At 38.8% G+C, this 27112-nt stretch overlaps 1 long non-coding RNA gene across 3 annotated transcripts in view; it reads left to right on the forward strand.

The window, feature by feature from the left end:
- The window catches only part of LOC134147913 (uncharacterized), a 46234-nt gene that overhangs the window by 11143 nt on the left and 7979 nt on the right, over positions 1 to 27112 (forward strand). For all 3 annotated transcript variants that reach the window (XR_009960102.1, XR_009960103.1, XR_009960104.1), the window contains 2 exons: positions 6559 to 6660; positions 16619 to 16709. This is a non-coding gene — a long non-coding RNA (uncharacterized LOC134147913). The remainder of the gene's footprint in view (positions 1 to 6558; positions 6661 to 16618; positions 16710 to 27112) is intronic.

Genomic DNA, 27112 nt, shown 5'->3' on the forward strand with positions numbered 1-27112 from the left:
AGCAGTATAGCAAGTTACTCATTCTTCTGACTTCTGCTGGAGCTTTTTTGATGTGTTGTTTACATTTCTTGTTTATGGAAGGGAAGCATCATTACTTCCAGAAGAAGTGACAGAGAATGGAAAGAAACAAAAGCTTGGCTCATGAAAGTCTCACATGATTTGCAGGGACCTAAAAAAGGAAATGTCTGCCTTGAAAGAATAGTTCAGTTATTAGTGGCTGTTTAAGCATTTCTTTTCCATTCAGCTTTTGACAAAAATAGCTGTAAAGGAGCATGCGAACCTCAGAGCACACAGTCTATTTTCTGATACACCTTGGCTTGTATTTGTCAGCTTTAGATTCTCTAATATGGCACATCTAGTCTGTGCAAAGTGTAGACTACAAAAGATTGATTTCGTGGGCTAAGAAGTCTTGCGAATTCTTTCTGGCAAGATGAGGATTGCTTCGGTGGTATGACATCAGCTTGCTCGAAGCAAGTGGTTAGACTCAGTCGCTGTTCTCTGCTGATTGTATTCTGTCTGGTTTACTATTAAGTTCATTCACTCAGTTCTTCTGTTTGAGAGTTTTGGTTAAGAATTTGTGCGTACTATATTCTTTTGCTCATCAGTCAGATGTGTGCTTTACATTGTTGGCTCTAACATACAGAGTATTGTTAGCTTGTTTAGATGGATCCAGTGAGCTTTTAAACGTCCCATGAGACTTCCTCTCTTGCCAACTTTTTTTGCAAAAAACGCTAATCTAGTTTCAATATATTATTTTTGCTTTGTCTGTGAAAACGTTTTTCCACAACCCGTGGGCTGTGAATAATTAGCTAGTATGCAGATTATTGACCTTATCTGTAAATACCAAAGAACTGCAGTCAGTGTGTTTTCTCTTTGCCTTTCTGTGCATTACCTGCACTGTGAGGTTCCTTTCAGCAGCACATCAAGTGGTATCTAGGAATCTGATAAATATAATCTAGCGTTTGAATTGATTCCAGTTTCTGCGCCTAGCAATAAATTGGTCTTTTGTCTATGCCAACAAGAGGCAAGGGGAATCTTGCTTACTTCAATCGGATATTCAGTAAGGTAGCCACGTAAAGGGACTTGGGTTTTCTCCTTTCAATGGGCTGCTGCTTTTCACTTGCGAGTACTCTCAATGCATAGATTTGGATAATGCAGTGCTAGGAAGACGAGTCACTGCTTCCAGTGTTAGATTATATAAGTTATACCTGACTAGGCACAACACTTAAAAAGGACACTTACTTGCATAGTGTGTAAGTGTGACAAAGTAAATATACTTCAGTGTGCATCACATTTGTTGTGGAAGGAGCACTTACAAAGAACATATTGTGTTAAGAGAATGATGATGTCAATTACTTAACTTTTTGTGATGTCTTCCTTAGGGTGTTAATTTTTGCACAGTGAATTAATATCTTTAGAGTGGCTTCACAGCCACTCAAGTGTAATTATCAAATTATGTTTCTTAACTGAGCTATGATTTGAACCAGTAACACAAAGGCAAAGAATTTCACAATAGCCAGACTCTTGTTCATGCTGTTCTTGTATTGTTTGTATGGGTTGTAGTTGCATACCTTTTTAGATACAATCCTTGGTATGTCTGGTACATCTAATAGTGTGATTAAAAGTGATAGCTCTTCAGAGATGCACACCTGGCTTAGTTGCATGTAGAAATACACTACTCCAATTTCTTTCACTTCTAATATTTGAAGATGATGTGTGGGTATATAGAAATCTGCATGTGTGATACTTTTCTTTCCATTAAATATGTATGTTCAGCGTACCCACCGGTTTATAAGACCACATGTTGATGGCTCTCAAGCCGTTGAACCTTTGCACAGAACTAGTGCCAGGGAAATGATGTGCTTGCAAATTTTGGGTTGATATGGTTTCACAAAACAGCTGCTAACTGTTTCTTTGTCTCATGGACTTACAGTTTGGGAACATCCTTCATAATGCCCTACGTGTGAAACTTGGTTTCGTCACTGAGGAAGAGGTGGTTTTGCTTGGTTTGCTGTGGCTAGGGTTTGCTAACTCCCCAGGAACACACCAACCTCAGTTTTCCATTTTCTTACCATTGAGCTCTTCAGTTTTGAGTGGTTAGTTTTACTAGCGATTCTTTTATATTACTTAGTGCTAACATATGTGATCAGTGACCAAAAAAGAGTTTAGAGAGATCCTTTCAAACAAGTCCCAGCAATAACTAGATTTTGCATAGTATCTTTGACTTGCAACTCCAACTACACTTTTTTTTCTGACAAAATAATAGTTTTTACAAAATACAAAGTAACAGAATCTGTGAGTTAACTGGCACAAGTTAAGTTGTGGTGTATACAAGGATCAGGTCTCACTGTCCTACATGCAACATGCCGTTTGTGGGTTGTGTGTTCATCATTTGTGCTCTAGTTGTGCTGTCTTCTAACTGATTTTTCTGCTTTTGGTCTGCTTCCTCCTTATGCTTAGTCTTACTGTCTTGAATTGTCAGAAGACAAAGCTCAAACTTTCCCTCCTCACCTCCTTCTCCAGTTAGCATAGCAAAACCCACTAAGTGGAATACAGGCTTTTTCTGTAGCACTGCTGTGCTCTCGTGTTTGGGCTTGAACACTCAGCTAAATCTGCAGCAAGATAAAGTAAAATGAATTACACAAAGGCAAATAAATCTAGGTTTATAATGTGGAGCTTCAGTGCAGTTCTGCTTTCTCTGGCTTGTGAGAGGTTGCTATACCAAGAGAATCATTTTCCTTTGTCATGTGCTGACTCCTCTTGAACTCCTCTGTCCCTGTGGTTCTGCAGACTGCTGCAGAATGACTCTTCTTGAATCATATTTGCATATCATTTCCTTTCATCACATACTGCTTGCTGGAAAATCTCCTCTCCTGTGTCTTGTATTGGTTGTTTGCTTTTACCGTTAAAGAAAGATGGTTTAGATTTGTTTCATGTCTACTTTGACCTTGTTGTGTTCATAATTTTTTTACTAGGTCTTTACAACATCTCCCTTGTTCTGGCTATGTCCCAAATTGTGTTTATATTTACAGTAGCTATGTAGCATTTAGATGTAAGAGTGGCTTTTCCCTAGTCCTTTTGGAGACCAACATTAGGCAACAAGTTTGTTACCCTTGGAAATTACAGGCTGGAAATTTAGTCTGACATGGTTGATCAGAGTATGAATTTCACCTCAGACAGATCACCAATGAGTATTTCATGCACCTTTTATGACAGAGGGATTTTTTGCCTATCTCTGAGCCAAAAGAATTGAACAGAACAACCCTAGAATTTAGCTACTCTGACTCTTTTATTCTGTATTCATTTTGTATTTCCTAATGTTAAATAAAAATACAAGTCTGACTTCATTTACAAGGATCCTGCCTGACAGTCTGTGCTCATTTTTCTTTGGATGTAAAATGTGTATTGTAAGGACTACAGTGTGTGTCTGCATATACAGTTGTGTCACTGCTGGGGGAGATGTCTGTGGGTCTAGTGCTAGAGACCAGAAGGAAGGATAAACTATTGGCTTGTTGACAATAGAAAGTTATTGCTATTTTAATAGATTATTTGTGGTATCTTGTTAATGAACAATTAGAGCAGTGTAAAAGCACTTGACCCATATGTTCTCATTCTAGTAATAAAAATACCATGCAGTCTTACTGTGTGTCATTTTATATGTATAAAGCTTTATTCATAGTAGGCTTATAAAAATACAGCTTCTTTAAATGAACAGAAAAGAAAACAAAAAACCCAACAAGCAAGTCGTAAGATCTGTCAGTAAACTAAGTGTGTATTAGATCTTATAAAGCATGGTCCTTGGATTAAATTGCTTTTATAGCAGGCATTCGTACTTGGTTTGAGATTCTGAATTAAATCTCAAAATGTCCAGAAGGCTCTCTGCAGTATTAGTCCAGATTCACATTGTTCTAGCTACAGATTCTTACTTTTCCCCATAATGTTGAGGGAAGAATATCTTTTGACTCAGTCCTTGGGACAAAAATATCTCCTGAAGAGGGCATTAAAAGGATCATGGTTCCTCTTTTCTTTAAGTCTGTTAAAACTGTAGGCAGAGAAGGTGTAGTCAAGAAGTAAAACAAGTGCTGCTATACTGCATTCTAACTGAGGAAAAAAACCTAGTATAGAAATGGGCTCAGCTGTATTTTGTTTCTCTTGTCAATGAGCTGTTGGCTGTTTTACTGCTTAGAATGTGTGTGTTTGAGTATCTTGCTGGATAGTTTCTTGGTTTTGTTTTTATCTTGAAACCAAGGCCTGAAGTGAACTGTCTTCTCTTGATAGAAATGCTACATTTTCTGTCTTAGGAGACACTCTTCCTCTGAACTTAGTTTTAGCCTCCTTGAAGCTGATCTGTGAATTGTCTTTTGCAGAGCTTTACTGCTTTGTTTTGAAGCAGATTCTCAGCAGCTGTTGGGTGGTTGTTTCTTGTGTTCCTTTCCTTCTTTGATTTCTCCGCTGCTTCTATTCTGCTGTTGTTTCCAGTGTTAATAGTTTGTGAGGAAAGATGATGACAGAAGCAGAGCAATGCTAATTACAGGTTTCTGCTGTTTCCTTTTTTGAAAGGGCTCCCCCTTTTTTTATTTTTTTCTCTCTTTTTTTTTTTTTTTTTTTTTTTTTTTTCCTTTTCTTTCCAAGCCACAGCCTGTGTTAGTGCACAGTGTGGGGCTGGTTTGGTTTCATTTGAAGATAACACATTTAGTCCTATGCCACGATCTTTATGGGTTTTTGTTTTTTATTGGCCACATTTTTCTGTTCTTACTTAGCCAGTATTGTGTTGCTGATGACTTTGCTTAAGCAAAGACAGCTGAGCTGACATCTTAATCATAATAATAGTACAAATATTTTCTCTTTTTTAAAAAAAAAAAAAAACAAAATAAAGTTAAAAGGATGCAAAAATGCTTTATAAAATGCATCTGTCTCTTGATTACCTTCCTTCAAGCACCTCTGTCTACAGAACAGTTGAGCAATGCATAGCATACAGAACACGTGCCGCTTGCTCCTGGCACTGCTCTTCCCATTTGCAGCTAAAGTGGCTGCTGTTCTCTGTCAGAGATCATTTGCAAATGCTTTGAGGTACACATGCAACATATTCTTCATAGCCTAATTTGTATCTGTTTTGTAGTATTCCTGTGTTTGTTGCCTTTGTCCAAGTCTGTTCCACCCACACCATTGCTGGGGACAATGGGCAGTTGGCTGTGTTCTGAGCAGCAGCTTTTGTACATTGTAGCTTGTGGTACGCTTCCACAGCAGTGTAAGCCTGGCTAGGTTGGCACAGCTGTCTGTGGTCCTGCTTCTCTTCTTGGCTCTGTAGGCTTCCCGTTTCTTCCTGTGGCCCTGTCATTTGACTGATCCTCTGGTCAGCTTGATCAGGGAATTTAATCAACAGAAAACTAAGCCAGCAAGACAAAGGGAATCTTCTATCCATTCATCTGCCAGAACTGCCTGTCTTCAAAAGTCTGATGGGCACCAGTGCAAAGCAAGAGTGGAAACACACAGTCAGAGGCAGAGGAAGGAGGAGCAGAACTGCAGGAGCAGTGAATGAGATTTGGTGTAAAGTGTTTTGAAACATCTACCTTGAGTCAGGAGCAGAAGAGCATTTCCCAGCTCATCTTACCCATCGTTTTTGTTTGGTGCATTCCGTTAGACATAGTCCTGTGATTGGAAGTACATCTTATTGCCGCCTAAGTAAGCACTTGTAGTTCATTCAGGAAATGGGGTGACTCTTGCTAGCAGCACACTTAGCAGGATTTCAGATAAGGTTCAGGCTCTCACATGGATATCAAAAATAAATCCAATCTTAACTGCTGTAGGATACTTGCTATTGTGGAAACTGAGAGGAGCGAGGGAGAAACATTCTCTAAGTGCTTATGCTGTAGGTTTGGGTAAAGATTTGTGTTCTCCGGAGAACTCTAGTCCTGAGCCCCTGTTAAGGGCAAGATACGTAAAGTGGTGTACTCAAAGATCTGATCCAGGACAGCTCTTTTTTTAATTTCTGTTTTAGTGCCAGTTGACATTGCAAATTGAATTGTATTAGATGTAAATAGTCTTACAGTACCTGTTCATAGATAAGTGATATTCCTGTCACCCTTGAAGTAGGAGTATTTGCCATAGGCTAACTCAAATCCTTTTTAAAAACTGATTGATCGGTAGTACTATTCAGCTGTTCTCCAATAAAATAAAAGCATGGATGTTGGAAGAGAGGCTTTTTTAAGTCCATCATGTATACATGATACTCTCTCTTGGGAAAAGTGGTATGGGAATGACTGAAGCGCAGTGGTTAAATTTGGAAAGCAGGAGGAGGGGGCTGGTTACGGTTTTGATGTGGGGACCCTGCCAACTACTATTAGTTGTTTTGTTGTCTCTCATGGATCATTTGAGGAAGTTAATTTCCCAGTCTCTAATATATAGCAGACTTAGAGAAGGGCCTCTGTGATATCTTTTCTGAATACAAGTGCTTTGAAATGTTCGTGTGAAATAAAATGTGAAGTGTTTATCATCAAGATTCATCTTCATGTGAGATGCTTTTTTCTTTATCTTTTTTTTTTTCCTTCGATCATGCAGATTAGAAGAGATGCATCTCAGATCCTGGATGAGACTGTTCCGCTAATTAAAGACAAGGTGATGGAGATGAACCACATCTATGCCAAAGTTGATAAATTAGAGGTTTGTTAATTACATTACAAGATCTACATTCTTCTTTTTATTTTTATTACGCTTAACTGTCTATGTATGGAATACTCAGATGTTTATACCTCTCTATTGTTTTAAATTTTATGTTTGTTTTTAGATCAATGTAATGTTTACCCATAGTTTAGCACATGTAACTGCTTATGCTTTTAGAACGTTATTGAATAATTAATTGCTGTGGATTCTACAATTCCTAGTGCTAGATTAAAAGCATTGGCTTTTTTTTTTAAAAAAAGTATTTTTAATTTTGTTAATAATGTTGTTATGTTTTGTGACTTGAAGAAATATTTGTAAAACCGTTAATAAGTTTAAAAATTGAAGTCTTGCATACAGTGTAGGACATACTGCTTCAAGTTAGTGATAATAATCTTACCTAGTAGTGGAGAGATCTCTGAACTCCTCTCTTCAGCATTTGTTTTGGTGTTTACTATATCCTGAATGAGGAAAGCCAGTGCAGCTCACTAAGATGATGCCCTCAGTATATTTAATAAGCAGTATATTAAAATTAGTATCAACTAATTATAATTGGTATAAAGTTGATTAGTAATCAACTAATCTCTACATTTTGCTGTGAATGAAAAGATTTTCTCTGTATGTGTGTATGCAAATAGGAAGCTTGCTATACTATATCATCTTACAGTGAGAGACAAAAGCATAGATTGTTCCTTCTATTTATTCTTGTTTTTATGCCAGTTTATTTTGAAATTACATTATAGGGTAGTCCATGGATGAGCACTACAGGAGGAAGAGGCACACACTCTTTGTCAGTGAATTCTAGTGATATTTGCTGAGAGAAGAGTGTTATGAGTCAGCTATAATGTGGGCTCTGGAGGAAGCTTACATACTCTTTGTCCCTTCTGTCTTTGTTCTCTTCCAAGTGTGTCTATATGCCACTCTATTATCCTTTTCTAAGCTTCCAAGTCTTTCTCTGTCATTTCTTCCAGCTCTTTGTCCCAATCTCCAATTAGCCTTTTATGAGCTTATCCTTTCCATTCCTCCCTGTTCATCTTGATCTGATACTGTGTTCTTAATTTTAGCATATCTTTGTCAAGTTCCTTGTTTTAGTCTGAACTATTTCCCTACTCTTTTGTGTCCCTTCTGCATTTCAGCCATTGTTTCTCTCTGTGTTTTCCTCCAATGGGCTTCCATGCCAGTAGGCATAATACTGGATGGACAACAATACACAGATACCAATTATTATGTGGGGACATTTGTCTGATGCCATAGCAACATCTGGCAGTTTCAGTTGTAGGAAAAATCCCATTTGGTTTCTGCAGAATCCAGGACAAAACCTTAATTCTCAGAGAGAATAATGAAAATACAGTCTGGTTAACAGAGGTGCTGAGAGGAGATAGCACATAGTGATTTGGCCTTTGGATAATTTAACTGTCAAATTCTAGCAAATCTTTAGAAAGCCACAGTTGATATCTGCTGAGTAAAGAGTTATAACTTGGCCAAATTTGGTAATGTTTTCATAGGACTGACAAAAGATGTCCTTGATACGATGGCCGTTTACTGCCAGTTTAAAATCTCTGCTGTAGCTTGTGAAGGCATTGGAGCTTTTCAAAAGAGCTGAACAACGCATACTTTTCCTTAACTTCGTTATCTGAGTAGGCTGTTTTTTGTTCCCTAAAACTTTCCAAACACATTAAGCCTGCAGCATACCCGGTCTGGAAAATACAGCAAAGTTATAAACAGGTGGAAGTTTTGCAAAGTTGGTCTGCCTATACAAATAATATTGTGTAACTAGGATGCTAAGAAAAATGTTGAGAAGGCCTTACTGTCTGCTCAGAAGCTGGTTTGAGTTGGGCTCAAATACAGTCCAGTGCTTTATTTTTATTTTTTTTCCTTATAACTGCAAAGAAAAATTCAAAATATTATGTAATTGTGTATTGAGGTTTGCAGGCATCTTGAAATGATAATATTAGTCAACAAATGATAAAAATAAATAAGGAATAGTGTAGCTTCATGGTGTATGCGGTACTGATCTTGTCCTCTCACTCCCATCTTTCCCCCAAAATATAATAAAACTAGAAAACATAGTGAGAGGGGTTACAAAGATGACACGGATAAGGAATAGTTTCCTCAAAAGAATTTCTGAACAGATAAAGATTTAGCCTGAGGGAAGATGGGACAGGATGGAGTTTTGTGAAATCGTTCTGTATATGGAGCAGGTGAATAGGCAATGATGATTCACTCCCTCCCATTCAAGAACTCCCTAATTCAAGAACAAGGTTGTCCAATGAAGTTATCAGGAGACAAGTTCACAACACAGAAAGGAAGGTGGTACTCTGCACTGATAACCCATGGAATTTATGACCACAGGATGTTACAGATTCTTAAAGTAATTAGATAAATTCATGGAAGAAAAATTGAGCAGCAGATATTAAAATTATATCAGCCCTTCAGCCACAAATACTTGGAGGCTGGGAAAAAGCTTTTGTATATTTTCCCTTTAAACTTTTCCCTACACAATCCCTTCAACTGCTGACCATTAAAGAGGGAGTGTTGGATTGCATAGATGACTGATAGATGCAGTATAGCTGATAATAGCTTGTACTCTGCTTCTCACTGTAAATTCTGGCTCCGAATGACTATGATCTATGTATTGATAAGGAATGATTATCTTCTAATAGGAGTATGCAGGAAAGGATTATATTATTTAAGGACATGAAAAGAGTTTGAGTTCCTACACCTACTATTCTTCTGGTTTGACTGTTGCTTGAAACCTGCTGAGATCTCTGCCAACTGTCTGCATTCCTGAATTGTCTCCAAATCTGTCTCTTTGTAGCTGTCCGTTCTCTTTTTTAGTAGCATACGATTGCAGAGATGCGCCTTCGTCATCTTTTGCTATTTGAGAATGAGGAAGGACTATTCTGGCCATAGTTTCTGGGCAGGATATTGTAAGTGAGTTTAACTTGTTTTCAAGTGACAGTATCCAACTTGTGCATCTTCTCTCCATAGCCTTCTGGACTATCAGATTGAGTATAAAAACCTAAGAATTCTCCTCTGAGCAGAAAAAGAGTCTATGCACATATATGTATTTCACCTGAGATTATTTTTTTCTTCGAATTCTAAACACACACGCTATTTTAAATGTGAGGAAAATTTCTTTCTCATTTTTTTGCCATTGTGTTTCAAGGCACAGCGAAATCCTGGAATGCTTGTGGTTTTTATCTTTGGCTGTGTTTTTTGGGTATTCAGGAAGTAGTTTCGTAGAGATCTCTGATGCAGAGAAACACTGGGAAAGGTGTCAGATCTGTGGGAGAAAACTGAGTAATCAGAATTCATTCTTTGTCTTAGGAATGTTAGAGGAGGTCTGAAAAGAAATGAGGGTTTAGCCAGACTTGTACTACCAAGCAATGAGTGCACATTTTTGAGGAGCATGAATTAATTCCCTTTCTATTCTTTGCTTTCAAGTTTAATATTAAAGGTGTATTAATTTCAGTTGTTAGAAGGATCAGAATTATTAACAATAATCTTGTGGGTTTTCAGAATTTCTTACTAAATGTTGGAAGATAATGTGCTTTTTTTTTGTTCTTTTTTTTTTTATCCCATTCTTTCTACTAATACTGTAATGTTATCTCTAGAACAGCAATTGGTTATCTGAGCATTTTTCCCCTGTGTCCCGTTCTTTTGGCCGTGATGCTAGCTAAAGATTTCCTGATAGCTGAGGTAGATATGGAGAAATTGTCTGCACTGGGAGCTTGATTGTGGAATGTGAAGCATTCTCTATGTTACATAATTAGTTCTTGTGAACTCACTAGTTAGTGAAAGTTATTGCTGAGTTATAATGACTAAGTGACTAGGTCTCTTCTAGATACCTATACTTTAAAGTACTTGTAAATTGCTCTTAGTGCAAAGTGTGGCAGTGGGCTTAGACTTCTGGCCATAGTCTTCATTGACAGTAGTTTCTTTTCCGAGGTAAGAAAGCTCAGAAGGACTAAGGCGTGATGTCAGAGTTTGGCAAAGAGATTTTGCTTAATGCATAAGACAGCTAGCTGCATTTGAATTCTCATAAATAAATTTAGAAAAATACTAATAAAGCATTGGAATAAGAAATCTGTCTTATATTGAGACTTCTCATGCTTTAACTCTTGCAGATCATCTTTCAGATGTAACTTGACACATGTTTTAGCTTCACTAGTTGCCAAATATTACGGATTTTATTTCTTGAAGAGCCCCAAAGAAGCACATATTGGGATTTCTGTTACTGCCTTTGCCACTGACAATATGTGATCTCATGCGTGTCACACTACTTGCTTGAGTACTAATTTACCTCACAAGATATTTGATGTTTCCAAAATGTGATGAGATTTTTGAGACAGCCTAGGAAGAAAATAAATATTTGTTAAATTATTTCTAAAATGTACCAGATGGGAAGGATGAGAGATGAGAAAATAGAGCAGAGAGTTTCAAAACTGGGGGCGGACTATGTTCATATTTAAGAGCTCATTAATTTTCAAGTGCTATATACTACCAGACATTTTTTAATCTTAGTAGAAGTTAAAAAAAATCTGACGTGTACCTAAATACACGGATTTAGTAGCAAAGAACCTGAGTCAGCTTCTCTGTTCGGTTCAGCTTTTTTTTAATCTGCATCTATGCTTGAAGCTCTCTCAGATCTGTTGTGATTTGGACTTAGCCATGAGCTGGTTGGGAGCCCCAGAGGATCATACTGGTTCTGTGTTCAGAGAGATAACACTTGAAAATGGGAAGACTAAACTGAGGGGATGCAGTTGACCCAGAAGTCAGTATTTCAACTACCTTTCTATTCTCTTTCCCTCCTCCTCTGAGGGAACCTGTGCTGTTTTCAGCAGTGAAAACAGAGCTGCTTTCCAGCTTGCCATCTGGTGTGTGGCAGAAGAGCTTGAGAGAGACTGCAACTGTGTCCTGGAACAGCAAACACTGCTAGTGGTTTAAGGGAGCTGGAGATGGTGGAGTGCTTGGGGCCTGAACACAGCACAAAGGAAGAGAAATACATGCTTGCACACATCTGTGCTTTGAGAACGTTAGGGAGGGCTGAGGGAGAAGTGGAGCGTTTGAGTGGATAGGACCAGCAGGCACAGCAGTGCTGGCAATAGCAATGCACAGTGTAAGTGAATGAAAGTCGAAGTAGAGTTGGCTTATTCCTAGTAGATTTGGTTTTCTTTCAATTTGCTTACATCAGGTGTGAGAAGTCTGCACTGGAAATGTCATTGTTAGACTGTCCAAAGCAGCACAGCATAGTAGTGTGTAAATAAGGACTTGTGTAGTGGTGGAGGGGGGAAACTGCAGTATGCACTCCAGTGCGAAGCATCTCTTGAATTAAACAGGTGCCACTTAGGGGACATCAGCTTTTAAGTGAGCCGTTATGCTGACATGATAGCAAAAATGTTCCTCTAGTTCATATGCAACAAAAAAGTTTAAAAAAGTTAAAACAACAATTCAGGTTATTTTTTTAATCGATGCTAAGATTGGATTCTGACTCCCCATTGGAAAGACTAAGCTCTTTATGTTTTGAAAGGGACTGAGCCAATTTCTGTTAAAATTCCAATACTGAAATAAAATGCATAAAGAGAAACCATTAGGAAAAACTTGTTTTGTCAGAAAGCTGCCTACATAAGTGCTCTTCTCTCCTTTCTATCATAGAGGTTGCTTTTAGACTATAATTGCACCTCACCAAGGAAAGGTTCATAAGGACTTGTAAAATACTGCCTTTCTGCAAGCTACTATGATCTGTGCCAGAAAGTAGAAACCCAACCTCTGCACATAAAGAGCTCCTCCTACAGAGTTCAGTTTCAGTGACTCTGTTGGTTAGTATTGTTGAGCTTTAAATATATTCTGCAGTACATGGTTTACTAGGCTTTGAAGCTTGGTCTTGAAAGGCAGGAAAAAATCTTACTTTAGAAATGTTTTGTATAACATTGCTCTGTGCAGAGATAAAGTGAATTAGCTGCAAAAAAAGGATTAGCTTGGTGAAAGTAAAGGTAAATGTCTCTTCACCCTCTTGTTTTCTGGTCCCTTTGGCTGCTGTAAGGAATGCAGCAAGCAGTAGTTACTGCTTTGAACTATTGATTGAAGCATTTGCATGTTACAAATTTCAGCACTGCACTGGCCTGTCTTCTGGGGCAATAAAGATATTTTGAGTTTGAGTTGTATCTGATTTTCTGTTTGTCTAGGTACTTGCGTGTATATCTTTCACACATGGCTCCATGCCGTTATATCCGTTGTTAAATGGGCTGTGTGCACTCGTCATTGCAAAACAACACATGTGAAATACTTGTATGGTTCATGATTCCAGTGGTTCAGTTCTGTATTCATAAACCTTTGCTGTGCTGCCCTAGATTCTTAAAAAATCCCCAAACTAATAAAACAAACAAGCTAAAATTTGGCTGCTGTGTCTCTAGCATGAGTGCCCTAGGGCCAGCAGAGCAGCATGTTGTGAAAGGTATTGTTGAGTCAGGTTTTTAGCAGATTTTTCTCACTGCATCCTAGTTTCTTTGTTGGAGGTGTATCATACCTCTGGTGGTAAGAGGAATTAACCACACATGTTTTCCCCAAATACTTAAACTCTTCTCTTTTACCAAAAAGAAAGATGTCTGTTCTTCCTGTTTCTGGATTTCCTGGGTTATGTTTCCTTTCTCAATTTATGTTCTACTGGCTAAATTTTAAACTCAAACTGAGATGCAGGAACTTACTGCAGATTACATAATGTTGGGGTTAAACATTTCAGATGGATTGTAGTGCACTGAGAGATTATGTTCTTGTTAGCTCTGGCTGGGTGAACTTGTTAGGATTTTTTTTTTTTTTTTTTACCATATTTCTGTGGATTATCGTCTCCACAGCATGGTGTGCTCCTCCGGTTATTTCTATAACCACATAATGTATACTTTTGTAATAGTGTCTCATCAGAGGAATGTCTGCATAAATTGTGGTCTCCGACAAAAGCAAAATTTTCTGTGTTTATTTTATGCATATTCTTAATTCTGCACAAAAATTTGACCTTTAAACTAATTTTCTATTTCTAGACATTTTACTACTAAAAGAATTCGTAGCAGGGTCTAGATGGATTGACTAAGATCAGGGTGATAATCTTCAAGCACATGATTGACAGTAGTTCCAGGCTCAAACAGCTTTCTGTGTAAACTCGCCAAGCAAATGAATGATAGGCAAAATGAAACACATGCATCATTTTACTGATGGGAATTTGAGGCATACAGAAATAAAATTACTCTTTCAGGGTTGTACCATGAATAAAGATACCCTAAAAGATTTTCTCTCCATGAGACTTCTTTGCTGAAGTATCATTATACAATATATTGCGCTTTCTGCCTGAAGTCCTGTTTTAAAGGATTAAGGTTAATACACAACTTTTCAGAAACAAGTGAGTGTACAAACATTTTATAACTTCGATAAACTTATGAAGACCCAAGAAGATACCATAAGCAAGTAAAAAGTTTAAATAGAAAAATCTTCGCTCCAAATACTCCACATAGAGTAATTTTGATACTAAGTTTGGATGAAGCTGGCAAGAGGTAATGTTGGAAAGGAATTTCTAATCTGACTTGGATTTTACAATACAAAAGATGTTGTAACTTGTGGATCTTCAAATTATCCTAAAGTCAAACAGGAGCAACCTTCACTGTAAACCAGGTTATTCTTATGACATTTCAGGAAGCGCATTTTTAGAGTAAGATGGTTGAACTGTGAAGAGTGTCTGGGAAGAAAAGATCTTGATCCTGCATAAGTATTTTTGAGTTAGCCATAAATGTGTGAAACCTATCTACACATAAGCAAAGTTGACCACAAAGTGCCATTGTTTGTGAAATCGATCCGAATCCTAGCTTTCCCTGAAGTAGTTGTGGTAATTTGTGTACAAGTCACAGGGTAAAGGTATAGTCAGATATTGGAGAAATTTGTTCTTTTATCCCTTTTAACAAATTTAATGTAGAGACTTACTACTGGGAAACTGTGTGATAAATGTTACCTTTCCCCTTTTCCACCAGAGGAGCACACCTTAATATCGAATTTGCAAATCATTCTTAAACGAGCAACAAAAAATACCCCCCCCCCAAAAAAAAAAAAAGCCAGTGGTTACTGAATTGCCTGTTCTCCAAATTGTCTGTGGTAAGCAACACCAATTAGAAAATGTTTTAATTCTTACACAGGCATACTTTGAAAAATGTGGATTCTACTTCCTTGCTCCCAGTAAAGTTGGAATCTTACTTTAGCCTTGCAGCGTGGTCTGGTTATGGAGTTTATTACTACCTTCCTGTTTGCCCTCCCCCAGCTTCACACAGATGTCCAGTTAACTTTCCCCCTCCCTCCACTGTTTCCTCCATCTCCTAGTGCTGCCACTTAGATGCTCTGACTTGGGCACCCAGTGCCTTTTAAAAGTATTTTATCAATTTACGTTCAGTGCCACTGGCTTTTCCATCTGTGAGACTATTGCATAAGAAGTTGTCTTTCAGATATTAATTATCTACTCTGACTCATTTACCTGAGTGTCTGCTCTTGTCTTTGTGTTTGTTCATGCTTCCTTAACTTGTATTTTTTAAGGACCTCTTTTTTAAAGAGTTGTACTCATCCGGGAACATACATAAATGTACATGCATTTAGAATAAATACTGGTATTATAGGACAGTAATGAGAAATAGGCATAACTAGAAATCCCATAGGTGAAATGGGTACCAAACTCCTCTCATGAAGATTACAGCTTGGCTGGATCTTAAAACAGCTCTTGAGTAATTGGTTATTGGTATGTTGAAGTAAAGTGAAACCAAGTTTAATTTTCTTTAATATGCTGGGCTATTAACTGAGGCAGTTTAACAGTCCCTCCTCCAGTGGGGAGGGATGCTAGAAAAAGAAGCAGGAAACTCAACTGGGGTTGAAAATCATTGCTGCTGTCCTAATGTAAGCAGTCATTACTTTGAGCGTTCCAAGTTAACGTATGCAGCCTGGTAAAATCATTCTTCAAGTAGCTGTTAGGTGGGTAGTTGCACAAGGGGTAGTCATGGTCCGATATACTTCTGAAAATAGGAATTTGAATGTTGTAATAGGAGACATGCATATCTTCTTTTCTGCCATCAAAACTGTCCCAAGTAAAATAATCAATTTCATAGTAGTCTTCAAAATTATGAAAGAAATTAATAAACTCTGTGCAATTTCTTTTTAGTACAGAGAAGGTTACTCAGAAAATGAATACAAATCTCAGGAAAAGGGCAATAAAGAGAGAATTGAGGACAGTAGTACTTAAACATGTGGATTTCATTAAAGTAAGAATGATTGAAGTGTTGGAAATGCTAACTGAATTCAAGAAACACCTGTGCTGCTCCTTTGTGGAGCAGAAAGATTGATCTAGCTGGAAGTAAGAAGGTGCGAGTTTAAGTAGGAGTGATCTGGGTCCAGATAGGTTTTTTTGCACTGTAGAGAATGCCTTGTATTTGAGTATTTGTGGCATGAATAATATCCTGTTCCTGTCCTTTTCTTGTAGAGTGTAGCGTAGACTGACATTTATTCACTTTGGTTCACTTTGACCACAGCAGGGTTTGTGGCTTTTTTTTTTTTTTTTTTTTTTTTTTTTTTTTTTTTTAATATATCCATTATCCATCAGGAATAGGACTTTACAGTTAATAACGTTTTGCCAAATGCTAATCATGTTAGGTAATATTGGGAGTATACTTAGGAGACATCCAAAGAAGTTAAACTATGCTATAGTTCTAGGAAGGTAAAATACTTCTGGAACTAGTAATGGAAGATGGATGAAATGGATCTTTAGCCAGCAGACACAATTTCAGATTTCATGCACTAACTTTATTTCAGTCAGGCAAATACTGGAGCTAGCGTTCATGCCCAATTCCTGTGCAGTGACTTTTGTGAAGAGTTTTGTCCAGTTTCCAATGAATAGGATTCTGCCTCAGACCATCACCGTATCTGCTTCTCTCCCTGACAGCTTCTCTATGGAAACTTGTTGAATTTGCACTTCTAGATCAAGACCAACAGCCATTGCCCTGCTACGGCTCAGCGGATGTGTCCTACTAATGGTAAATATCATGCACCAAAGCAGTTTCTTTAGATACTTTCTTTTTAAGCACCCATTTAAAACATGCCAACTTCAAAAGACAAAAAAGCAGCTCTGATAAATTCTTTTGCTGGCACCAGCTAATCAGAACTTTTTGGCAGATAACTTCAGAAATATTTCTTCCTTGGTGACCTCGCTTCCACAGCAAATTTCTTTTCACTTGCATCACTGAAATACTTGAGTGCTTTTTAGGAATATTACTAGAAATACACTGTATGTCAAACGAAATACAATTTTGGCCAAAACTAAAACAAAACTTGAATTCATGTCTTAGCATCCTCTAAGTCATAGGCTAGGGTTTTGGGGTAAAAAGTTGAGCATCTTTAACTTTCAGAAGGACAAGAAGTCAGGGGTTTGGGTTTGTTTGTATTTTATGGTTGGTTTCTAATCCGAGCTGAGAAATTGCATGTTTCACAAAGTGGGGGGAAGCATTGCGTTTGCTGGTATCCCTTCGTGGCTGGGCTGTTTGCTGCAGCTGGCAGGCAGTTTTGCCTGTGATGTAATGGTTGTGCTGCAGGAAAGGTGCCTTGCTGGCCTGCAGCCTCTAGGAGCTGTAGCGACTAGCAGTTTTTCCAAGGCCTCCAATGCACAAATACGCACACGCGCGGCGCACACGCGCACACACTCATGCTTTGGCGCTCTCTGGCGCACTCGTCTCCCAGCCCTTCCCCCAGCTCTTTGCACTGTGTTTCTCCCTGAGGCAAATTTCTTGCTGTCTGGAGTACCAAACATGCACAGGCACTTTTCTTTATCTTTTAAATTTCCTAGTGTAGCTATTCTAAAGCAGCAATAGCTAAAAAGGCTATTTTACTTAAGTTCTGTTTTCTAGTAGTATGCGTGTGGAAAAAACTAAACCCACAGTTTATGGCTGAGTGAGGCCAGGTTTCTCCTCTTTCTTTTTTCGAAGTGCCTTTACTCAGCAGTCACTTTTTTTTTCCCCTTGAGGTTAAAAAAAGAAAAAAAAAAAAAAAAAAAAAAAAAAAAAGAACCATGAGCAGATGGCAAGTATTAACACATGAAATGCAGTGCCTGCTTGAAGTTGATTTAACAGTGCTCTGGCTTTCTGTCACTGGCTTTCAGTTAGTTAAGTAGTGTTTACAAGTTAATGAATTTGTTCCACTTGAAATATTTGATGGTATGTGCTGAGATTCAGCAGTAAAGGGATCTTTTAGGAGTAATCGAGGAAAGCATGAGGTTTTTAGACACAGAGCTTGTGTTTTTTTTTTCCTTTGACTGATTTTAGCATTTCTGCCATAATATGAAGCTGAAAAGAGAAGCAGAATGAATAATATTACATAGCAATATACAGCTTTTTGTCTTATATGGATGACATTGCTTTGAATAATGCAGTGAATAGCACGCCATATTAGTAGCTCCATAGTCTAGCCATGTAGTTTGCAGTTTTATTTCTATTGAATGTTCATAAACCTTAGTCAGGATTTGAAAAGTAAATACAGCTTTATATAGTGAATCAGGCAACATTTCCATATTTCTGTGTGGTCTGCCTGTATGCTTGCTTTGGAAGTATGAATGCAAACTATTAAATAGGCTGCTATATATAAATAAGCCCACATTTGGCAGCCAAACTGCTTAGAATAGTATGATCAAATTCAGAGTATTTCCATTTTATGCGTAAGACTTCTTACTACCACACTGCATGATATCTACCTAATAACATTTGAAACTAAGCCAGCTCCAAGAACTATATTCACAATAAGAAAAAATAAATACTGGTTGCTGGTGACTGAGCATGATACAGTTTTTTACACAGCTACACGTAATACTCAGTTTGTCAAAACTACCTTACCCATCTTCTGAACTTGCGAACTAGTGTTTCTCATCTGGCAACTGGAGAGTGTGGAAAGAGTTAACATATTTTACTATTTGAACTGCTTGTGCCAAAATGGTATGTTTTAAAGGTTGAATTGATATTTCTGGCACTAGTCTCTGAGTTTTCTAAAGCTGTAGATTTGTGTTTTGTTAGGGCTTTTGTAAAACATATTTTGTAAAATACGTTGCTCGCCTTAATAATGCTTGAGTTGATCAGGGCTGAAGGTCAAGTTCCTGTTCGAAAAGGTGCCATACTTAGCTTGCCTTTGACTTGAAATGAAACATGCTAACTACCAGATAAGACCAAACTAATTGCATAGGTGTATTTAATATCTTAAAATTGCCAGTGATTTACTGTACCCTTCAGGAAGGCTTCTCTCACAAGAAGTAATCTGTGCTTAATTAAGCACTGGTAAGACCAGTCAGTGAGCGCATTTCTGGGAGACAGCGGGCAGCTTGCTTCATGCAGGGGCCGTAGGATTCTAGCTACCTGAGAGGTGGTGTGAGCAAGCCCGCGCGTTGCCTGCAGTGCCCCGTACTCTCGCTACAGGGAGTTTGTACACAGAAATTAGACATGTTAACCCGTGCGTTTTATTGGGCTCGAGGGATGTGTGACATCATTGGCAGCCAATCAGGAAGTGCTTCAGGGCAGAGTTTAAAAGCTATTTCATAATATATTTATATTCAGTGCAGATATTTCTGGGCTTCTCTAGCATTCATTTTGTCGCAGAGTCCCTGTGTCAATGTCTTGGGGAAAAAAAAAAAAAAAAAAAGGTATGAAAATAACATGTTTGCCCTTGGTTTTGAGATTCAGCTGGATGGTGAAATTCTGTAGAAAGCCCAGCCTCAGTAAAACAGTTATTATGGAAATGGTTTTCTTCCTCAAGTAGCAGTAATGCTGCAAGCCCATCTCTGGCGGTTGGTGGATGCTCCCCACTAGGCTGCTCAGGCTTAAATACTCAGACCTGCAAGTATGTCCCAGACTGCTCTGCTTTGCCAAGAAATAAAATGTGAGATAGGCTGCAGAAAATGGAGGGGGCAGGAGGGTCAGACAGTCACCCCAGGGGCATAGCCCTACCCAGCCAGAGTCATCCCAATGGCTTGGGTCAGCTGGGTGCACTTGTCACTTGCCCAGCGCCTGCACCCCGGGTGCACCTTCCCTTTGTACTGTGACACACAGTGTGTTTTATTCTTCATTAGTTGACACAACTTTACTGTTTTGAACAGGAACCATTCACTGATAGTGTCTCTTCCAGAAAAGTCTGATTAATCCATGCTGCCACTCTCTCCCCACCCAACACTCCCAAAATTCCTGTTTAACTCTTTCATTCCCAAAGTGCCTTTGTAAGGGACATATGGGATAGTAAAACCAAATTAGTACAGTACTTTCCAGGCCCACAAAAAAAATGTATTTTTTTAAATTAAAAAAAGAAGAAAGAAATGGAACCATGTATCTGTGGTGGTACCATGCACCACTTTTCAGCTGGGCTGCGTCTCCTCCCTGTGAAGCACTGTGTCAGGCTGCTAGAAGTCACTGCCCACAGATGTTCCACAAAGGGCCTGCAAAGCATGGACGGCTGCTTCGTCCCGCTGGGGTACTGAGGAGCACCTCTGTTCCTGAGCAAGGAACTTTGAAGAAATACCGAGGAGGGTTTTCACCTGCTAACTCTTTCTCTAGCAAGCTGTTCCATGTTCACAGATGATTTAGGAAAGGGGGTATAAAACGAGATGAGAAAGCTTGCTGATGCAGTTATTTTGAGATCGCAGGCCTGAATGCCAACTGCAGAGAGCTGTAGACAGACCTTGCAACATTGAGAGACTGAGTGGAAAAACTCGTAGCTAAAATGAAACATAAACAAACATAAGATAAGCCTGATGAATGATGTGAGTAAGCCTTATACATACACTCTTGGTTTCTGAACTAGCTTTTTTACCTAAAGAAAGAGATCCTCAAGTTATCACAGATGGCCTCATGAAAACCATCAGCTCACTGGTCAGTAGCAAGCTTAAAAGAAATGTAAATGTTAGAAATTATTAGGAAAAATATCAAGAAAGAAAGTAAAAATCTCTTTGCCACTGTGAAAATCTATGGCTTCATCTTTAATACTGTGGGCAGTTCTGGTCCTACTGCAGCAGAACTAGAGAAAACATCTGGAACAGCAGCAAAGATGATCCAGAAGTATGGAACTACTTCCCTTTGAGAAACAGTTAAACAGACTATGATTTTTTTATTCCTTCTTTTCCACAGTTAAGAAGTATGCCTTAGAGTTCTCTGAAATCTGAAACTGCATGAGACATTAAACAGAAATTATTTGCTCTCTAATGGAGCAAAGACTCTGAAACACCAAATGAAATCATTAAGAAGTAGGCTCAAAACAAGGAGATTTTTTCATGCAGTATATCACTGAAGTTTGGAACTTACTGTCACGATTGTAAATGAAAAATGCTTGTATGTTAAATTCAATGAGACAAAGTTGTTTAGCAACGTTATGTTTTCTAGTTCTGGAATCCTCTAAGCTGCAAATTCTTGTAGGCTGGGAGAGTATTCAAGGCAGTAACTTTGTATACTTCGCCTGTTTTTAGACTCCAGGCATCAGCTGTTGGTCTCAGCTGGAGATGAGTTACTAAGCTTTGATTTGACAGTGTAGGCCCCCTGGCTATTCTAGTATTTGTGGACAGATTTCTTCTTGTACTACTGTAGAATAACATCACAACTGTTGACATACAAGCCAAACCTCATTGATCTTTGTTTCTTGCTGTATCACTCTGGGAAACTGGGTGTAATTTCTCATCGCCTGTGACTTGTGGGTGTGTCAGTTTGTCTCCTTCTCTGGATACCTTCCAACTGAGCATTAGAATATTGTATATTTTGCTAGTATACATATGCACGCATGCACACACACACTTCCATTCTTGTTACATTTCTAATTATCTGTGGAGGCTGGATTCTCCAAGGCACTGTATGTTTTCAATTCCCATTGTCTTAAGTAGAAACACAGTAGGATCAATACCTTTTTTTAATACTTTTTTTCATGAAGCTATTTCTATTATTTCTCATTTAGGGACATTAAGTTTGTTCTAACTGTGAATTTTGAGGAATGACGTGACTGTGGATGAGGGGAAAGCAGAGAATATAAAGTATCTTGTCTTTTGATACGGTGTCCTACAACATCCTTAATGCCAAGTTGGTGTGTTATGACCTGGGTAGGTGGACTACCAGGTAGGTGAAAATCTGATTGGCTCATTGGGCTCAAAGGGTAGTTGTTTATGGTTTGTACTCTTCCTGGAGGCCAGTTACAAGTGTAGTTTGGCAGGGGTCTGTCTAGTGTCTTTATCAATGGCCTGGCGGAGCAGACAGCATGTGCCTCATCAAGTTTGCAGACAGCACTGAACAGAGTGGGGGTGCACTTGAGAGCCATACTGCCTTTCTGAGGATATCAGTAGCTGAAAGGAATTCACTGATGCAAATCTTGTGAAATTCGACAGTTCAGCTAAGTCCTGCATCTGGGTTGGACTAGCCCTCTGCTATGATACAAGCTGGGACTGACTGGGTATATCATAGTTGTTGTAAAAAGGACCCAGGGTCCTGTTAGATGATAGACTGAATATGAATCAGTAGTGTGCCAGCAGTGAAGGCCAGCAGGAATATGACCAGTAGATTGAGGGAAGTGATTATTCTTTACAAGGCGTTTGTTAGACTGCATCTGGAGTACCACATTTAGCTTTGGGGCACCTAGTGCAAGAAAGATGTTGATAAAGTTGAGTAAGGTCAGAGGAGGGGCACCAAGATCCTGGGGCTGGAGCACATGACTTATGAAGAGGTACGGAAAGGAATGCTTTTATTCCTCCAGAAGAAGACAAATCTTACAGGGACCCAACAGCAGCCTTCAGGTGCCTTAAAGAAGGTTACTGAGAAGATGGAGCCAAGCTCTTCAGTGAGTTGCAAAGCAGGAGACAAAAGACAGTGGTTTTAAGTTTAAATGGGATGTTCTGATAGCGTCCTCCATTCCTGTTCAGTGCTGCTGGAAATAGTGTAATAATATTGCTCAGTTTACATATAATGTTTCATACTGGTGCATTGCCCCCATTTTACAGATAACAGAACTGAGGTACAGAAGCTGTAAAGGGTCTTGTTCCGTGGCCAAGTGGACTACATCCAGGTGCCTTTTTTAGTATGAGCTTGTGCTCAGTCCTGTCTCGCATCCATACTGTCCAATTGCTTGCTCAGTCTCAGACAAGGAGTTGGAAGTTGGAAGAGTGTTTTGTGTTACGACAGTATTATTGAAGAGGGAGCCAGGCTGGGGAGAAGGCACTCTACTTGACCCAACTACTACTGTAAACTTGGAGTGAATCATCCACCAAGTTAAGGGATGCTTTGTCAATCTAATTTCTTATTAGCCTTATCTGATTCGCATTATAATTACAGACTCTTCTCTGAATATAATGCTGCCTCATGCTTCAGATGGATAGTATTGTTTTTGTTTACTTTTTGTCTGTGTTGTTACTCCAGAAAGCAAAAGCAGTTGGGGTTGTTCCTTGGGGATCTCAGTTGCTGTTCCATATGCAAGAGACTCCAAATGTTTAAATGTCTTAGATGAGAAAATGTGTTGTATGAATTGATTTGCAAAGGGACCTATAATTTGAGGCTATTACTATGCTGGTATTGTATGTGCTTGACTCAGACACTGCATTAATAATAATGAAAAAAGATAAGTGCTCATAAAAAATCTGGGACTGACAGCTTTGGAGTCTGCTGTTTATGTTTTAACCCATTGCTAGAGGAATAATGAAAGCTAGAATAAGAGGACTAGTTCAGGCTCTCTAGCCATTTCATCTTTGCTTCTTTGTGGAAAAAGGTATTGAACATCTGCTTTGAAGCTTTGGTGATGTAACTAGGAACGGAACTGAGACGGTCATCAAGTAATGCATTAGTGAATAATGATTTTTTTTTAACAGTGGATACAGGAGTAACAGACATGGTAGCAGACTTAGACTTTGCATGTTTTGATTAGCCTTCAGTGTCATTGGATAATGTGAGTGCAGCACTGCATTTTTTAAAAATTATAATATAACTTGTGCAAGAAAGCAGAAAACCTACTTAACCAAAACCTACCTAACCCTAATACCACGTGGTGACTCCTCAGCAGTTAGGGGGCGGAATGAATAGCCCAGGAATGCTGAGTTTCAAGCCCAGGGTTAACAGGATCAAGAAAACAGGCACTGTTCAAGTAACTTACTGCTGCTGTGCCTCAGTTAGAATCATTGAATAAAAAACTTAGAACTTTTGAACATCACCTGATCCAATTCCTTACTGAAAGCAAGGCCAACTTTGAAGTTAGATTAGATTGCCCAAGGTCTTGTCCAGTCAAATTTGGAACACCTCCAAGAATGGAGGTTTTACAAGCACTTTGGGCACCTATTCCAGTCTTTCAGCACCTCATTGCATAGAATTTTTTTCCCATATGTCTGAATGGAATTTCTCTTGTTGCAACATACATCCATTCCCTCTAGTCTTTTTGCTGTGTGCTTCGGAGAGGAGTTCAGCTCTGTTTCTCTGTGAGTAGATTTGAAGACGTAAGTACTGCTCTTCTGTGGGCTGAACAAATCCGGCTGTCTCAGCCTCTCATCACAGGGTGTGCACTCCAGCCCCTAGCATCTTGGTGGTCCTCTGCTGGACTTAGTCCAAGTATGTCAGTCCAGCATATCCTCTTTGTACTGGGGAGCCCAAAATCAGACACAGTATGCCAGATTTAGTCTCACAAGTGCCAAACAGAGGGGAGTAATCACATCCTTCAGTCTGTTGGTTACCAATATGCTGTGAGCTTTCATCGCTTCCAGTGAACACTGCTAAATCATGTTCAACGTTTTACCCATGAGGACCTCCAGCAGTTTTTCTGCTAAGATACTTCTCAGTTAGGTTGGGTAACCATGATTTATTTGCCCTTGTTAGATCCATGCTGACTGTTCTCAATCACCTGCTTTTCTTTGTAGTGCTCAGAATGAGTTCTAGCAGGATTTTTCTTATTTTCTTGGGCCTGAGGTTAGGCTGAACATGCTGTAGTTCCCTCTATCTTCCTTATTGACCTTCTTGAATTTGAATGTGACATTTGCCTTTTTTCAGTCATCAAGGACCTCCTCTGATTGCCATGATCTTTAAGATGACAAGAGTAACCTCACAGTGATGTCAGCCAGCTCATTTAGCATTTTCAAATGCATCTGTCTGGTTTCCTGTGCTTAGGTGGTTTTTTGTTTGTTTATTTTTACCAATTTGTTGAAATAGTCCTTAACTGGGTCTTCCTGTCATATAGAATACTTCATTAGATTCTGCTGCTGGACACAGGGACCTGGGAGGTCCAGGAACAGCTCTTATCAGTGATGACCAAGGCAAAGAAGGCATTGAGTTATCTTATTTGTAAAATGAGAATACTTGTGTTAGAAGAATATTGTGAAGATCAGACAGCCAGTTGGCCAGTTTTTGCCCATTTTTGCTCCTGCAGATAGAAATGCTAGGTATTACTGTCTACCTTAGTTTGCATTGTTGTTTTTTTTTTTTTTCACTCCTCTTCCCTCTTGGCCTTCCTGAAGATTAACACATGAGCAGCCCCAAATATATTACTGCTTCTTGTTCAGAACTAAATTGAGAGACTGAGTGCTGAAGCCAGAGCAAACTGCCTTAGGAAGCTTTATAGACATAGTCAGACCAATCACAAATAGCAACAACAGAACAAATCCAGACTTTCCTTTCTTAAGGATATGCTCCTTCTGGCAACAGTATACGGGAAAATGATTATATTAGTGAGAAACTAGATTCCATCACTGAAAAGAAAAAAGCCTGATGGATAACATGCCTAAGCACAAAATCTTAGACTGTACACTGAGATATAATGCATTTTGCAGTGAGTATCTTCAAAACTGTTGCATCTGTTCTGCATCTCACACTGTATGGGCAAGAGGCACCACTGTTGCATCCTTGTGTTTCTCTCTTCTTACTAAACAAGTAATAAATGCTACTTTCCCTTGTTCCTTGTTTTCTCCTATGCAGAAGACTCCAGCAAGTTTTTTAACTTATGCAGTGATCATAATTACAACTTTTGAATGGATTTTTACTGAAGGGAGTAAGAAAAAAAGGGGGCATTACTTTTCTTTTTTCCCTTTAAATTCTCCTGACTTTGGACATCTCATGGCTATTTTTTCCCCTTTATCTGTGGAGTAAAATATCTGTTTGACTTTTGATCCTTGGTACTGTACTCCACAAAGTACTGTACCTGATTTATCCTTCCCTTGAATAGATTCTAGTCTTACATCATAAGTGAAGGATTGTTAATAATGACTCATTTTAGCCAAAAGAATATATAAGATGCTTCCTGGAGCTTGCAGGAAAGTGGCCTTGCTCCGAAGTGACATGGAAGGTTTTGAACAACAGGAAGAAAAAATGAGCCCTGCAATAGTTGTTTAGGATTAAGAAGATAATATGTTCATGCTAAGAAGAGTACTGCAGATACCTTAAGAGTTATGAAAGTGAGGGAAAGATCTTTCATTTTCTTCATAAACTGTTTAAGAATGCAACCTACTCAGTCTGTGAAGTATTTACTGTGCTTTTGGGAGATGCATAAATAGTAGTAGAAAGTGAAATGACTGCCCTGTGTTTGGAAACAGTATGCCTCAAGGATTGTACTGTCCTCTAATTAGGAGACTAGTAACAGATCATAGGAAGGATGATTTGTTTTGCCCTTTTGTGGATAAGTCTATGCTAGGGATAAGAAAATGGATGCAAAGGTAAATAACCAACTGGAAAGCCTTTACAGTAATCCCACAGACTTGAGGGAAAAGGGGAATGTGAGATGGTCCTAGAATAGATTTCTTGAAAGAGTGAATTTACAGGGATTGGTACTGGAAACTTTTGCAAGTGCTGTTGGGGAGGTCAGAACAGTAGCTTGGCTTACTGCAGCTCATCACAGGTACAGTTACCAGAGTTAGAATGGAACTTTGATACTTTCTTGTGCAGAAAATTCTGCAGCTTAAGCTCCTGATCTAGTCACGTTTTGGGTGTAGGTAATGATGAATAGAATTCTTTTCCTTGCTGGGAGTCTAAAGATGCTGTATGTGTAAAGTTGAGACTGGAATTCAAACCTTGTAAATCATTATGGATAAAAATATGTATATTCTTTTGGACATAACTATAAATTGGGCTCTGAGGCATGTGTTCTGAAAGTTCGAGTGCTTTGCCCTTACTGTGTCTGCCTCGCTTTCAGAAGCTACCATCTTGAAAAGAATATAGGAACTTACATCCATAGCTTTTGAAATTAATAGTTTCGGCACCTTTGCACAAACATGCCTTCATCTGTAATTTAAACTGGTGTGCCAGACTGAACCAGAGTGGCCCTGATACGGAGACATACTTCCTTCTGCTGAATTTGAGAGAAGAATAACCTCTGGATGAGGAATGGGGAGGACAGCTGTAGGCAGTGAAGTTTTAAACCAGTGCTGCAGGATTTGCCAGAATTCCCCTGTCAATCCTGATTTAAATCTGGGCTC

This window comes from Rhea pennata, chromosome 16 (assembly GCF_028389875.1).
Source record: "Rhea pennata isolate bPtePen1 chromosome 16, bPtePen1.pri, whole genome shotgun sequence".
NCBI classification, from domain to species: Eukaryota; Metazoa; Chordata; class Aves; order Rheiformes; family Rheidae; genus Rhea; species Rhea pennata.